The sequence below is a fragment of the Lissotriton helveticus genome, chromosome 9 (genome assembly GCF_964261635.1).
Source record: "Lissotriton helveticus chromosome 9, aLisHel1.1, whole genome shotgun sequence".
In the NCBI taxonomy this organism is placed as follows: Eukaryota; Metazoa; Chordata; class Amphibia; order Caudata; family Salamandridae; genus Lissotriton; species Lissotriton helveticus.
Window position 1 is genome coordinate 260,042,657 of NC_136070.1, and position 12,761 is coordinate 260,055,417.

At 43.7% G+C, this 12,761-nt stretch overlaps 1 protein-coding gene across 2 annotated transcripts in view; it reads left to right on the forward strand.

Annotated features, from left to right (window-relative positions):
• The window catches only part of JDP2 (Jun dimerization protein 2), a 63,254-nt gene that overhangs the window by 12,242 nt on the left and 38,251 nt on the right, over positions 1 to 12,761 (forward strand). Inside the window, exon 2 of one of the 2 annotated variants that reach the window (XM_078662032.1) lies at positions 5,040 to 5,157. The exons of the other annotated variant lie outside the window; for it this stretch is intronic. The gene's annotated coding sequence lies outside the window, so the exon portion shown is untranslated. The remainder of the gene's footprint in view (positions 1 to 5,039; positions 5,158 to 12,761) is intronic. 2 annotated transcript variants of the gene reach the window in all.

The following is a 12,761-nucleotide window of genomic DNA, read 5'->3' on the forward strand; positions in this document are numbered from 1 at the left end:
GCACGCACCTCGAATTATGTAATTCAAGGAGCTGTCCTGATGATGAAGGAAAAGGAGGCTCTTTGAAAAAAAGTAATTGCCTAGGATTACACAATGTGGTCAAGTGGAAGCAGGATTGATGGAAGGTTTTTGTGCAATTCAGCCATTACGTGGTTATCTCATTCTCTCTCCTGTTGTATAACAAAGCTTAAATTTTGTGTTTAGTTCTTTCTGGTGCTAAATTAGTGTACGTGTTAAATACATCCAGGCTGTGCAAGTCTCATAAGAATTGGTGATAGTAGTCTTTGGGGTAGGTGATATTTTAATGCAGAAGCTAAAATGTAAACCAGGGCGCCCACCTTTGGTCAGTGCATTGCAACCATTTGCTCCACATAGCTAAAAGTATTTATTCAGTGTCATCCATTCTTGAATTTATTCATGCACCCGCTCCTCACTATTCAACTATTCATTCACTAAGCCACTCAGCTGTGTCTTCAGGCTCCATCCATCCATTCAATGATTGGTCAAAGTTCAATATTGAAAAATGTGTTGTAAAATGCACCGTAGCTGGCATTTTTTCAAACATTCGTGGTTTGACCACCCCCAACCCACTTGCAGGGGGCAGGCTTGCTCACTACATGCAAAATGGGGGCTGATCTGATCAAATTAGCTAGGGCTGCTTTTGGTTCCCAGTCCAGCTCTGGGGCCACCTCCAACGCGTGTACATGCATTGTGTACTAAAATAAGACATAGTTCGAACCACACAGGATCCTGTTGTTTGCATGCAGATTAAAAGAGGCACACATATTTATTTTTGTACCAAACTCATAGTTAAGGGGTATACCTTTTATTCCAGCACAACTCACTCCCTGTTTCTTCACTCTCCGCCTCCTCTAACATTCTTTGTCCCTTACGCTCTCTTCTCCATAAACTGCCTTATTTCACCATCTCACTTCTCCCCCCGCTACCATGTATGAATCTCTGTCTCTTTCTCTCACCCGCTTTACTCGTCTTTTATGGTTTCTATCCCCTTCTTGCTCTCCTTTTATATTGATCAATTTTTCCGTCTCATCTTTTTCTTGTATTTGGGTCTGGGGTTAGCCAAGATCTTTTGATTAAACCCTCTTCATCAGTTGGTCTATTCTTGTGTCATTCACCAGTTTCTTACACCCACTACAGCATCCTGCATGGGGCAGTATTGGCGAACTTCACACCCTGTAAACGATGGCATTCTCCTCTTGTACAATGTGCACTTATATTGAAGAGGTAGTCAGTCCCCTTTCTTTCCAGGGGCGACTGGCCCAGTGCTGGCATTTCAATGAAGCAAAAATAATGTTTGTACCAAAGTTTAGCAAAGTCTTTCTAAGTCAAAAATACATTGGAGAAACCAAAAAGCTGGCAGCCAACACCAGACCCCCTTGTCTGTGCTAATGCCACGTGTTAATCTGTTGCTTCACACACTCCCATTTATTTTGTGCCCTGTCCTTCTTTCCATCTCCCAACTCATTTATTGTCATCTGTAGCCCTCTCCACCTCTATCATCTTCCTTTGTTATACTCTCTGACATTCAGCTTCTCCGTATGTAATCTTTTCCTGTTCTCTCTGCTCAATCCCTTTCACTCTCTGGCTCCTTCGACTACATTCTTTGCTTTTCTCTTCCTTCTGTTTCAGCCAGTGCTGTTCTCTTTTCTCTAGCTCCTCTCTGCACAACTACTCTTTTCTCTTTTCATTCTTTAACGATGTTTATCCTTTTTCTTTGCTGTCTTATTTCCCTTTTGATTTTCTCCCTTTAATACTTTCCTCTCTCCTGCTTTATGTTCCCTACTTCCTACTTCACCTCATATCTGTTTTGCCTTCCTTTGCTTTTATTTTTTCTCTGCCTTCTTTTCTAGTCTTGTCCTCTACCATCCTTTAATGTACTATCCTCTCTACTTTCTCTTACATTTCTGTTTACTGCTCTACATCTCAACTCTTTGCCTCTCACTCCCCACTTCTCTCCCTCATCCATGTTTACGCTATCCTTATAGTTGTAATTCTTCTTCCACCCCTCCTTCCTCGTTCTTCAACTCCGGCTCTGATGAGCTTCATTGGCAAAGCAAGTTGTACAGCTGTTGCTAAAAGCATTAGAAACCCTAAAGCAGAAGGACACCAATTGGTGCATCTGTGTTCGCCTAAGTGTGCACACAGAGACCCACGCACACATTGGCAGCTTCAATAAAATGGGAAAACATCTGCTGTTTCTTATACTTGAAATGAAAATGCTCAGATGCATACGCCTACCTTTTAGCTCTATTTTCTAGCCTGAAATCAACAAACACTGACATCACCGAAGCTAAAAGTTGTATGTTCCTTAGAGACACTGTGAAAGTCCACACAGTTGGCTTCTGCCTTTATTATACTGTGATATATATATACCCATAGTTTCCTGCTATTAAAACATTTCGCACTAGCAACCTGTGGTGTCCGAGTACGTCTGTTTCAAAGCGGTACGAACTGTGGATATATTGGGCTGCCGGTAGCCCCAACTTGGACCGCCCAAGAGTCAGCTAGGCATTATCCTTTAAACCGAAGTTACTGAAAAAAATAATAATAAATAAATAAATATATATATGTATATATATATATATATGTATATATATATTTATATATATATATATATATATACACGTATATCTACAGTTTTAAGCGGATAAATAAACAAGAGCTTATGGTGAAGCTTACCCGTGTGGCGGAGTCCGATTTCTGGAGAAAGAGTCAAAGGTGGTTGAAATATATCTATAGTTATATAGATACATATATCTATCTATAGTTTTATATATATATATCCTACGGGCGATAGGTATAGTTAGGACCATCCAAAGTCCATAGGGGGGGTCCTAAAACACGTTTCCCCCATGATATGACTATGGTGGATTTTTCATTTATTTTTCAACACTACTACAGCCCAAACCTCTGAATGGAATTACACCAAATTTGGCAAAAAGCTAGATGTTGGTCTTGAAAGCGTGCTTTGGTGTAAATCTGTTCAGTAGTTTCAAAGATACAGGATGTGTTATCAGTCATCTTGGAACTATGCTTGAAGCAGAGTCCCACTGAAAAATGTAAAAAAAGAAATATAAGGGGGCATGGTAGAAATACCATGAGCCCCTAGGCCTCTTGGTGGTGGTGGGGGGGTTGTCCAACACGGCCACCCCCTCCAGGGGTTCATTGATGCCCTGGGGCCCACCACCTCCCCGGCGCTTCTAGAACAAAAAATTTAGGCAAGGCCTATATGGTGTGCCACCTCCCCGGGGCTTATTTATTTGACAATTGGGGTCCACTTGGACCCCTTCAGCCCAGGGAACCGCCACCTCCATGGGGCTTGAATATTTAAAAAAAACAGTGGGCCACGCCGACCATTCGAAGCCCCAGGAACCGCCACCTCCCCCGGGACAAATGACAACAAGTATTTGCAATGCAATAGGTCTCACATTTGCAAGAGTTTAAGCTATTGGCATTGTAAATTACAATGCCTTTTATTTATCGGTTTTGAAATTAACACATAAATAAAAGGCAATGTCATTTATAATGACAATAGCTCAAACTCTTGTATATGCGAGAACCATTTCATTTCAAATAAGTGGCCGCCATTGTCCCGGGCTGCTTGGAAAGTGAAAGCGCGCATAGCCCGCTGAATGTTGCAGGAAAGCATATTGTGCCTGCAGTAGGAGAAACTGGTTGAAGAAAATAGTGCTTACAGACTAAAAAAGACATACCGTGACAAGAGACGTAAAAGGGCCAGTAGTCATGAGAAGTTACAAATGAAGACAAGACGGTACTAAGGAGAGACTAACAAGCCTATTGACTAATCAGAAGCCAGCATTTACAAAGAACAATGAGGCAAGCCAATGAAAAATATGGACGAAGAGTAGGCAGAGCTTCAAGTACATACTCTTAATACAGCATGCCTCTCAGAGCAGCACATGCGCTGCCCAGGCTCGACTTAAAAAAGGAGGGGGTGGCACACAGCTCCCTCCTGAAGCCAATAATGGCCCTAGGGACACCCTCCCCCCAGGGCTAGCCTCTGCAATTTTTCTGTGGTACCCACCCCAGGACATTGCAGCTGCTATGGTTTGGCGGGAGCTTTACCACTCCCGTCAAGCTATAGCAAACTCTGCTCCACTTTTAGCTAGCGAGAGCATAAAAATGCTCTTGCTAACTAGAAGCAGACCAGAATTGCTTTTGGACAGAGGGAGCTGCATGTTCAGTAGCTCTCTGTCCAAAAGCAACGTGCATCAGTGCTGGCATCTGAGATGTCACCAGTGATGTCACTGACCATCTCATGAGTAATATGTGAGGTCATAAGCAGTGCACGAGTTATAGTTAGCTCAGCTAGCTATAACTGCGGAATTTCACTGAATTGTACGTGCAAAACCTGAGCCTAACTAGAACATCCCTATAACCTTCTGTTTTTTTCAGTGAATTTCTAAAGTTTTTCAAATTCCATTTCCTTACTATAACATCCCTGTAACCTTTGTTTTTTTCAGTGAATATATATACACACTTGTGTGTATGAGTGTGTGTATATATATATATATATATATATATATATATATATATATATATATATATATATATATATATATGAACGTGTGATCAAGGCACAACTGGTGTCGAAACGCGTAACGTTTCCTAAGGAATAAAATTGAGCATCCTTACTCCTGAGTACGCGTATTGCTTGGAAGCATACTGGTTGTGATATTGACATTTTCGGCTTTGGGTCTGCCGAAGAAACGCGCCAACTGACGATGGGAGAACGATCCCGGAAGGACCCTCTTTGGATTACAAATATATATATATGTATATTAGAATACAAAATGTAAAATGTATCTGAATATTTTTTAAGTGAACTTGAAAGGTGGGAGGAAATCAACATTTGTCACAGTTGTTAATTGTTGCATAGTATCCTTTTTCTCTTTATTCCAGTTAGTCTAAGGTGCCATTTTTCTTGAGCGCTCTTGTTGTTGGTCTTCAAGAAGAGTCACTCCATCCTCTAACATGGTTTTTTTTTTTAATCGCAGCATAGGCGCAGATGCAAGCAGTGGGTGCGCCGCTTATGCACCAAAGGCATGATTTCTGCGCCCATCCGCTCTCTGATCGAGGCCAGCGACAGTCACCATACCCATTTTGCCTTCCAAGGTGAGATGAGGCTCTGCTAGACAGAGAAGACTTTGCATTCTTGGGGGCGGGGGGGATAAATGCAACAGCTCTCACTTCAAGTTGTGGAAGATCAGAAAGGGCTCACCCATCAAAGTTGCCTGGTAAATATAGCATCAAATAGGAGGATGCTTTACCTATATTTGACTGGTACGGGCGGGGAGAAGGACCTAGCATCTAAGTCTAAGGTAGCTGAGACTTTTAAAGATCATAATAGTGAGGGCCGGTCTGATCAACGCCAGATCGTTACCTAAACATAAAATAATATCTGGTGCATGTTGGAAGATAATTTTTGGGAAATCTTATTTGTTATACAGACATGGCTGGATAATTCATCTGGGCGTGTATCGCCCTAGCTTTTGCTGACGAGTATTCCATTGTACATCAGGATTGCAAAAATCAAATTGGTGGTGGGGTGGCGGTTATCTAACTCTCTAAATTGGTCTGCACTACTAAAAAGCTAGACAGTCTGGTTAAGGTGGAATGTCTATTTTTCTCTCTAAAGCTATCTGACACCTCGTTTTCGGGTGCGTTTATCTATCATCCCCCTACCTTTTCATTACATTTGGGGAGCTGCTGATAATGGTGGTGGCCCCATTACAAAAACAGTATGCTCATTTTTCAGTTCTGGGAGACTTTAATTTTCATATGGCGGACCCGGAGTGTAAAGGGGTGTCTCTGATGTCCAAAGCATTGGTGGATATGAATCTCCAACAAAGAGTAATTGGTCCTACTCATACAAGAGGCATACACTGGATCTTAATGCTTCAAACGTGTCTTCTCTTGTCACAGAAAATCCCTGTCTAGTGCCTTGGTCTTTTCATTTTCTATTCCCCTTTTCGTGGATTGTACAGGGGATCTCAACTCCTGGTTCTAGAACAGTCATGGAATCACAACCTTGGCATAAAATCACAGGAATTAATTTGGCTAATTCTCTTAAATCCATGGATCTCCGGTTGGTGCCCATTTTGGATAATGCCGTTAATTCATGTAACTCCGCTCTTTTGTAGGCTATAGACCATCTAGCCCCTATACAATAGGCTTCACCAAAATGTATATCCCCTTCTGCAGCTTGGTTTTCTCTGCTTCTACGAGCCTAAAAGCACCACTGCAAACATTTAGAAAGAAAATGGAGAAAAAGATACAACCTTACAGGCAAGGCAATTTATAAAGCTGCTATCCATGCTTTCCATCACAAGGTTAGGAAAGACCAAGTGGATGCATTTGCCAAACAAATTGACAATGCCTGTAATTCTACCAAAATGATATTTCAGATAGTTAGATCATTTGTTTCCAGTGATGGGATTAAACTAACCATGATGGCTTCTCAAACATTACGCAACAATCTTTCTCATTATTTTCAGGATAAAGTTGCCGTATTTTTCTGTAACTGGTTCAGGATAATGAAGCGTCTGCCCAGTGCCTTTGTACTGGAGAATCAATACAAGCAGGGGGTGAGGGTTTACATTTTGAAGAAATCTGTCTTGCAGTTTCGGAAGAGTCCATTCTATCGGCCCGATTGAGCTCTCCTGCAGACCCTTCTCTGCCAAAAATTCTTAAATGTGCAGTACAAATTATAAATGAACTGATAAAGTGGTTAATTAATTGCTCCTTTAACTCGGCATTGTTCCTGCGATTTTGAAAAAAAGTTAGTGTTCCTCTTATCAAAAAAATAAAATAAAACCCAATGCCGATCTTTGATGCCAGAGTAACTACAGACCCAATTCCCTTCTTCTAGCTCGGAGGAAAATGCTGGAGCAACTGGTTAATAAACAGCTACCCCAATTTATTGAAAGGAAAGGGATTTTGCACTATACTCAGTCTGGCTTCTGATAAGGCTTTGGCAATGAGGTTGCTCTTCTAGAGATCCGGGAGTTTGGTCAAGCCACCTTAGATGTCGGCAAAAAAGCAGTGGTAATTCTCCTTGATCTCTTGTACCCTTTTGATAGTCTCTCATGAAATCTTATTAAAGCGTCTGGAAGAGGCTGGGATAACAAGGTCAGCATACTGCTGGTTTAAGTTTTTTCGATCTAAGAGGGAGTAAGCTGTATACCATCCATCTTTTACCTCAAGCTTCAAAGAACTGTGATTTGGTGTTCCTCAGAGCTGGGAGTCCAGTCCTACTCTGTTTAATATTTACATGACTACTTGATTCTGAGCAGGCTTTCATATCTGGTTTGAAAATTCCTCTTTTATGGGGCGCCTACTTATAATTGCTGCCCTGTTGGTCTACTGGTATGAGTGCTGGGATGCTTCTCTGTGAAGCATCTGTGCGCTTTACAAATGGCTGTCCATTCATTCATTCTTTCATTAGAAAACTGTTTAATATGGGCCTATATTGATATCACAGGGTTACGATGACAATTGCAAAACACGTAGTTGAATACTGAGTGGGATTATATATCACATTACTCATTACGAATATTTTTATACTACAGGATTATTCATTGATTTTAGTACTTTTTAGAAAGACTTAGAACATTTGAGCGTCATCTGTAGTATTAATTGTTTGTCCGAGACTGCAGATATATATATGTCAATGTTTGACAAATGTTTATTTTTGTTTGGGGATAATGTACTAATATTTAGAATGTGTTTTTAAGCAACAATATGTTTTATTGTGAATCAAAGTTTAAATGCAAAGCACATTGTAAGCAAGTTAAACATTAATTCTAACGTGAGTTTCGTTTGTAGTACAGTGACACTATAGAATAGGTTTAACAGTATATATATATATATATATATATATATATATATATATATATATATATATATATATATATAGTGCAAGTTGGGACGGTTTAACATTTTACTAGCCAAAAAGTGCATTGATTGGCTATGAGCTACTCCCAGTCCTGTTGCCCTGGTGCCCCTTTGGCAAGGCCTATGGCCTGGTCCACGAGGCACTTGGTAAACAGAGAGTGCCATTTGAACACAATCTCTGGCTACTTTTACCACCCAAGTAAACACTGGGTACAGCCTGCGTGAATGCCCAGTGGCAATGCCATATTCAGAGGAACTAACCCCCAGATTCATCAAAGTCCTGTTTTGCGAGTCCTTAATAGCGATTTTTAAGGAATCACTATTAAAGACTCGCAAAACGGGACGCATGTAGAAATCGCAATATTTTTTGCGATTTCTACTGCTTCCTTATTTGCGATTCGCTAATTGCTAATCGCAAATAAGGAATGGCTTTCCCATTCATTCCTATGGGCCTAAAGGCCCATAGGAATGAATGGAGAGTCATTCCTTATTTGCGATTTGCAATTAGCAAATCGCAAATAAGGAAGCGATTTCAAGGGTGCCAGGGTGTCCAAAGGACACCCTGTAGCATCCCATAAATGGTAATGTACACTGGTGTTGCGCACACACATGTCCAAAGGACATGTGGGTGTGTAACATACAACTTAGAAAAATGCACTAAAGTGCATCTTTCTAAGTTTTCGCTATTTACCACGTAGTTAGACTTCGCGGTAAACAGCGGCCCCAGATTGCGAATTCGCAATATTATAATGGTTCATGAATTGCATTTAAGGAATCTCAAATTGAGATTCCTTAAATGCAATTATTCGCAATTTAGCGATTTCTAAAATTGCGATTTTTGCATTTGGGGTGATGAATCCCAAATGCAAAAATAGCGCTCGCAAAGGGCCAGATTCGGAGAATCTGGCCCTTTGCGAGCCGATTTTGGCTTGATGAATCTGGCTGATAGCCTCAAAGACAGCTCAGTAAGGCCTTACCTCGCTACTGCAGCATTGCGAACTTACTGGACACAGATTTTGGCTGTCCCCAGTGGCTTGTGTCTGGAAGGTAGCCAAGGCCTGCACCATCTCCACCTACCCATAAAGCCCATAGGGCATGAGCAGCATCTCTGGACATAGGACGGCACCCAAGGCCGCATTCTGACCTGACCCCGCCTGCCCTGTCGGCCTCAGTCTTTGGGCATGAGGCAACCTTTGAACATGCTGTGCTGTGACGTCGCCTTCACCCTTGTTGATCAGACTCTGGGTGCAGCACGTTCCCTGTCTTTAACTTGTACAAAGCATAGTTTCATATCCCACCAGTGGGCGTATTGAGGACGTGGCTGAAAGCCTTCAGCCACGTCCTGCACCATGTCCCTTTACTTCTAGTGTCCACAGTCATCCGCCCTGGCCCCAGGAAAAGTCCTGGCCATTTCCTACTTCCTGCCCCTCTGTGTACTCTATATTTTTACCTCCGAAGCCTGTACACCCCTGTGTAAGGTCCGAGGCCCCACTCTGACTCTTCTCACTGGCAGTCACGTACCCAGGCCCAGTCACAGGCATCTGTACAACCTGGCGCTGGCCAGTACACACTGTGTCACTGTTCTGTAACCCCCCCATCCAGGGCTTTAAGTGGGGTGAAAACACTAGGGGGGGTTGTCTCTCAAAGGGGCGTGGCCTATGTAATTAAGGGCGTGGCTTAAAACATGTTACCTAAAAATCTGTGCTTAGAATAGTGTGCCACTTGACTGGTAATTTGCTGCTTCTGTCATTGCTTCCAGTATATAATACAACAAGTAACATTACACCTACAACAAGCCAGGACTATTGGCTTTGTCAATGCTTGTTAGTTGCATAAGATAAATAAGCAACAACTACTGTTTGCTGTACAGCATATTGAAAATGCTTCAGTTGTGAAATGGTGAGACTGTGAAAGAACTATAACGGGTCTATTTGAAGTTACCTCATAGGCAGTGAATGGTAGTACTGCTGCAGTTTAGGACCCGTCTCAGCACCTGCTTTCTCAAAACCGGCAGGACCCGGCGCACTTAAAGCTCTGCTCCCGTCCATCGCTTCGTTGGTGATACTCTCTCAGTTACAGTCCCTAGGCCACGCTGTGATTGTCCTATCTGGCATAATTGTAACCTCCCCTTCATGGTGCTATCTCACGTCACCCCAGGCCCTCGCAGACGCCTGCACACCCCGGTGCAGGCCGAGGCCACGCCGTGGCTCCGCCCGCCCCGGCCCAGGCAGGGTGTCCAATGGCGCAGGCCTGGCGCTCCCGTGCTTGTCTTGGCACGGCTCGGCACGGCTTACGTTACACGCTGCAGCCGACTGCGCCCGCAGCCAAACTCTGTCCGACTGGATGTCTGGCTGTCTGTCCCTCCACCCTGCGAAGCCGAGGCCTGGCACTCAGGTGGCACATTCCACCGCTGCCACAGCCGGGGGCGTGACGCCTCCCGTGGGGTCCCCGTGGGCGGGCGTCCGGGAGTGTGAGGAGTGATGCTGGAGCCCGCCAGGGCTGTGCGGGAACGAGGTCTGTGGAGACCCCCCAGGCCCCAGTGCTGGCGTACAGCAGAGGCGACCCGCCCTCCCCACACAACTACGGCCCCCCACCTTCAATCCATCCCGAAACCAGGGCTTCATCATTTACTGTATGAGGTAAATACTTGTTTTTTTATTAATCTCTGTTAGCTCTTCTTTGCTTTATGTGCTATTTCTCTCCCCCATTTCGCCCCCGCCTATATATATATCTTTCTTTCTCTCTCCCTTACTTATTTCTACTTATTCTCGGTGCCCCTTTCCTTTCCTCCTTTCTTTCGTTTTCTCTGTCTCGTTCGTCCATTGAGCTTTCTGGTGGGTAGTGCACAAGTGGGCAATGTGAGAAGTTGGCACTGGTGATGTAGGAAGAGCACGTGCATTGGTGGATAGTTTGGAAGCTTGCACCAGTGGGCAATGTGAGAAGTTGCCAGTATGAGAAAATGGTTTTGGTGGACAGTTGCACGCGGGCAGTGTAAGAATTGCTCTGGTGAAATCTGTTGTGAGAATACCACATAGGCGGGCAATGTGAGAAGCTGGAATCTGGGGCCATTGTTAGAAGTATTATTGGGCGAGGAGCACACACTGAAAGGCTCTGAAAAAATGTATCCGGTGGGTAGTTTGAGAACTGGTAGTGGTGGGGTGTTGAAGATGCACCTGCAAGTGAAGAGCAAGAGAAACTGGCTCTGGTGAACTTTGTGTACCAATTGCGCTGGAGGGCAGTGTAAGAAATTGACCATAGTAGGAAGTGGGATTACAAGCTTCAGGCAGGCAGTGAAACACAAGCACAGGTTTACCTAGCATCTGTGGCTTGCTCAATGCTCCATTAAATGCGGGTGTGTAACAAGCATTGGCAAAGCCACTAGGTCTCGCTGGGAAACATCCTTTACAACGAAACTTTCACAACGCGGTACCATTACCATGCAGGTTTTACAACGCAAGTCGTTACAACGACTTGCGCTGGAGGGCGCTGTAGGATAGGGAATAGTTTAATTTACTATCCAACACCTTCCCTACTATCCACGGGGACTGGAGTTGGAATAGTAAATTAAACTATTCACTATCCAGCGCCCCCCAACGCAAGTCGTTGTAACGACCTGCGTTGTAAAACCTGCGCGGTAACGGTACGTGTTGTGAAAGCACGCGTTGTACCGTCATACATCCGGTCTCGCCTATGAGAGCTATCGGCTTTGTGAATGTTTTGTAGCCATGGTGTACTGCAGCACGGATGCTTTGCAGTGTGGCTAAAACTGTAAAGCGCTATGATGTAGCCAGGGCTACAATATTTTATTTTTTAAGTGCATTATCGGTGGATACATCATCATAGTCCCTTTTTTATCACTATTAGCCATGCTGCACAGTGCTACACTGCTATACAGCATGGCTAAAAATCTTTGCCAAAGTTGCCAATGCCCATGCGGTACAGCATGAACAAAAGGCAATGGCAGAGCTAAAAGTCTCAAAGGGGCGACCTATTGGCTTTGCCAATGCTTGTAAGGTCTCTGCACAACAACCATGTGATTCAGAACAAATCAGTTACTCTCCCTGTATGTGGAAAAATAAAAAAAAGTGACATTTGGCAAAAAACCTATCACATAAAGAAAGTAATTTTTTCCATGTCTTAGTGAAATGAATTTGAAAGCAAGTAACATCAGTTGGCGCAATAGAAGCAGATAACATCTGTTCTGACAATAAACATCAATTTCAAAGGAGGAAAGGTCTTCTTTGAAGTATGTGTGGTATTGTAAAACTGTGACGGGGTCAAGATGAATTGGCAAAAGGCGGGTCTTAGTTTTAACGGGTTTTATTAACTTGAGCAAATGGTCAGTACACTTCTTTCTTGAAGGCGTATTTCGTCGTGGCGACCTGCTTCTACTGGGTCTCCTGTGATGTCTTTCGGACAGGTCCAGTCGACGAAACGCCTCCGGGCTTCTCCGGGTTTTAACGTCTGGATCCGTCTTGGCTCTCGATTTAAAGAGACAGAAACAGACTTCCGTCAGTGGGGTGCTTTACATATATACAAGTGTAGGGGAGAGGGAGTGAAGACACATTAACCAATGTAATCTTCTCAACAGCGTACTATAAGCGGTGCAAGGAAGTGCTCAGGGAAAAAGGTACACCAGATCAAGATCCCGGGTCACGGTAAACTACTAGACTCGTTCTTACGTCCCACCCAGTTCAGGATAGTATTGCGTACCTGGGATAGCCACACACCTCCCCTGGGTGTGTGGCAGGGCGAATCGTGGAACCGTTGGCCTCCTGGCTTCTCGTCCGGTCTCTTGCTTCTAGACTCCTCAGGCTCGGAGT